The 3,507-nt window shown below is 34.6% G+C and overlaps 1 non-coding gene across 1 annotated transcript; it reads right to left on the bottom strand.

Annotated features, from left to right (window-relative positions):
* Positions 1–3,189: 3,189 nt before the first annotated feature.
* LOC138832644 (U6 spliceosomal RNA) lies at positions 3,190–3,295 on the bottom strand. The gene has a single exon (XR_011373599.1). It is a non-coding gene; the product is annotated as a U6 spliceosomal RNA (small nuclear RNA).
* Positions 3,296–3,507: the final 212 nt, after the last annotated feature.

Here is a 3,507-nt window from a genome sequence, read left to right as displayed (position 1 = left end):
TATGGATAGTATTTGATAAGTAAGCATCCAACTCTACTTTGGTGTCTGCACAATCCTTTCTTGTTGATAACCTTAATGTAATTTGTTGTTCTTTCAAACATATTAAGTAACTGAAATGTTTCTGTAATCCAAACTTACATTAGTTAGACAGTTTTTCCCCTGACACTTCACTGATGCTCAACCAATGTTAAGCCAACTGCCTGATTACATGGTCTGTGTCTTTTGATTAGGCTTCTTAACAATATATTTCATTTGGTTTATATCTCCCTATATCTGAAGGAGTTCTAAGGTTACTTTTAAATCAAATCTCCAATAAATCTTTTCTAGCTACCAAGGTAAGTATTGGAGCATTGTGTGTGTGTGTGTGTGTGTGTGTGTGTGTGTGTGTGTGTATTTAACAGAACATAATAAAATGTAAAAAGCACATAATCCAGATTATGATAATATCATGGCCATTTCTAATAGACTAGAGACACTAGAAATTTTCTACATGCTGATTATTTTACCAACTGCAGCGGATTCTTGGTTTTACACCAGGGAGCCACAATACTCTGTCACCATTTCTCTCTTCTTATGACATTTCAGTACTCAAACTATTAATCCAAGATAATCCTTCTTTACTCTTCCTTTCCTGAGATAACACTTAGTCCTATATTTACCACTACATGTGCAAATAAACATTCTGTTTCAATCTCAAGACTTCTCCAAACATGCTTCTTCCAATTCAAATTATTTAGAGCCAAGATCAGCTACAGCCTTAACAAGAAGAACTCGGTTTCCAGAAAAAAAAAAAAAACTGTTACTGCTTTGCAAATACCAAGCATGCTTTCCAGGCTTCCCACCTACCCATTGTAACACTGCCCTCCAATTCCTATTTCTCTATCATCAATGTGAGACAACCTGTCCATATACACATTCAAACCTTCTTTACAAGCTTATTCAATGTCTTTGTGCTCCCATGTATTCTGCCTCCTCACCCCATCTAATTTCCTATTCATCTTTTTCCAATATGGTATTACCTACTCTATTCGGAACTGGGTCTTTGGCAATTATAGAAGGCATGTTATTAACTCTGCCAGCTGCTTCATCACCTGCACTCACTGTAAGCCAATTTAAAAAAATCTTTGTTCTTAGATACTCTGCTTATTCTAATTAGAGAGCTTATCATAGAGCTGCTGCAAAACTCTGCCTTGACAATGATCTTCCCCCTCCTTCTCTTCATAACATGAATTAAAAAACAAAATGTGTTTCAGACACCAACTTCTATGTCTCTGACTCTTATTCTAGCATAAGTTCATTTAGGATAGCCAAGACTTTTGTTGTGGACCTTCAAAAAGGTATTATGAAATTCATTGAATGCTGTGGACATTGAAGAAAAATGTGAAGGCAACTAACACTAAAACAGAAAATGAGAGGAAGAAATTCTCTTACTTATTATTTATGCACTCTTCCTTTATCTTATTTATGAGACTGATTTTTATCTTTAATTGAAGAAGGTAACAATAGCAGTTGTAGAGTGGAGGAGTTAATTTACAGTGGAAACAGAAGGTACCAACAGAGGGGCTTACTAACTAAATGAAGTAATCTCTTCTGGGCATTACTAAACTAAGAAAGTAGTTGGCTTATGGGTTTCTTTCTAAAGTAAACAGAACAAAAGATTTCTTCATCTCCTTTTTAATTATGCCTTCCTATAAGTACACTAACTACATTTAGACTACCAATTTTATTCCTTTTTACATCTATTCATATAGATTCACCCATTCCTGTATCCATTGGACAATGATGTGTTGAAAACTTACAAAGAGAAGTACAGATTGCATAGACATATCTAAAGGAATGCCTGTGCTTGCAATATAACTTAAACCATTAGAATAACCAGACAAGTAAAGAAACAATAAAATATGTAATTAGCAACCTAAATGCTATGAATAGAGTGGGATGAATTCCTGCTGAAAAGTCTTAAAAGTTGGAAAGTTCAGGAATATATTAGAAAACACTCAGTTGAATATAGTTTTACTAGAAAAACTGCATCAAAATGGCTTAATATAATAAAAAGTCTATATAGTGACATTTTTAAAGATGCAAACTATATGCGGAGGTATTGTTACTATGAACTATTGTTACTATGAACATTACATGACACAAATACATACAGCATATAGTTACTAAAATAGCTTCTGAGAGACAATCGTAGTAATTACCTTTCTGTGAGGAGATGTTTTTATAACATTCAAAGGAAAATCAAGTTGCCCTAAGAGGTTTGCAAAATTGGAAGAAATAAGGCAACATAATCTCACATAATTGAGCATTGATACAGGATAAAGTGGGTCAAATGGATCAGGGTTTAACCACAAAGATGAGTGAAGTTGTCTTTTTGTTTTGGTATGTTTTTGATTTTCATTGATATAGATCATGGGCATTGGGGGAACAAAACTAAGAAAACTGAAAGGATCACTTTCTTCTTTAATCTATAAGAATAAGGATCAAATCGGCAGATTTTAGTTTATTTCAGGCCTTTCTCAACACTAACAAACATTTTCCTTTTTATGAGAGAGAAGACTACCTATCTGGTAAAGCAGAACACAGACTTGAAGAAGCCATGACATCAATAATTTTTTTATTAATTTAGACAGCAAGGAAACATACAGTAAGGGCTTGAAGGGTAAGTGTCATGCTAGGAAGCCAAGAGTAATCTGAGTTGCAAGATCTCCTTCACGCCTACAAACAGCATAGAAAGACAACAGAGGATGCTAGTAGTATGGACAAAAAGCTAAGTTTAAGAAATAAGTGAGAATTATGGAATGGCTATCACACGATTTTACCTATGCTATTATTTTTTCATGATAAGGAATTTCCATTTATATAATTCATCTTGATCAATGTCAACCTTGCTTCATCTTTCTCCCCAACGCTCATTTTCTTAATTTTGTAGGATAGGAATTGAATTTTATGACTGCATTCTTCCCCCTCTCCGTCTCTTCCTTCACATGCGCCCACCCTTGATCCCATCCCTCTTTTGAGTACCTGGTGTTTACTTTGTTGAACTGTTAGCCTTTTTAAGGAATTACACACTCTGAGTTCTTCCCTCAATCTACCATATTTCAGCTAACACATTTATGTATACTTGGATACCATCTCAAAGTGTTTACTTTTATACTTATAAATTAATTATAGATTTCATATACGAGCAACACTATGGAGTACTTCACTAATTTGTGTGTCATCTTTGCAAAGGGTCATGCTAATCTTGTCTGTATTGTTCTGTTTTTAGTGTATGTGCTGCAGCAGTGAGCACCAATGCCATTATTTATTTGTCTCAAAGTCTTGTTCAGTCCTGAAGCTAGCTTTAAATATATTTGCAAATAGTGTCATGGAGACTAATGGCTTCTGCTTCAGGTCTCTGGTTATGCTGATCCTGCTGGGTTTGAGGATATCAGTTTGTCTTGTGACCTCCATTCTTTGTAAGGAACAAGAATAGTCATTAAAGTTTTGCAAAGTGCAGTTTTT

This window comes from Dipodomys merriami, unplaced genomic scaffold (assembly GCF_024711535.1).
Source record: "Dipodomys merriami isolate MVZ:Mamm:240054 unplaced genomic scaffold, mDipMer1.0.p SCAF_2, whole genome shotgun sequence".
Classification (NCBI taxonomy): domain Eukaryota; kingdom Metazoa; phylum Chordata; class Mammalia; order Rodentia; family Heteromyidae; genus Dipodomys; species Dipodomys merriami.
Note: the sequence above shows the minus strand (reverse complement) of the source record. Positions and strands in the feature narration are given on the sequence as shown.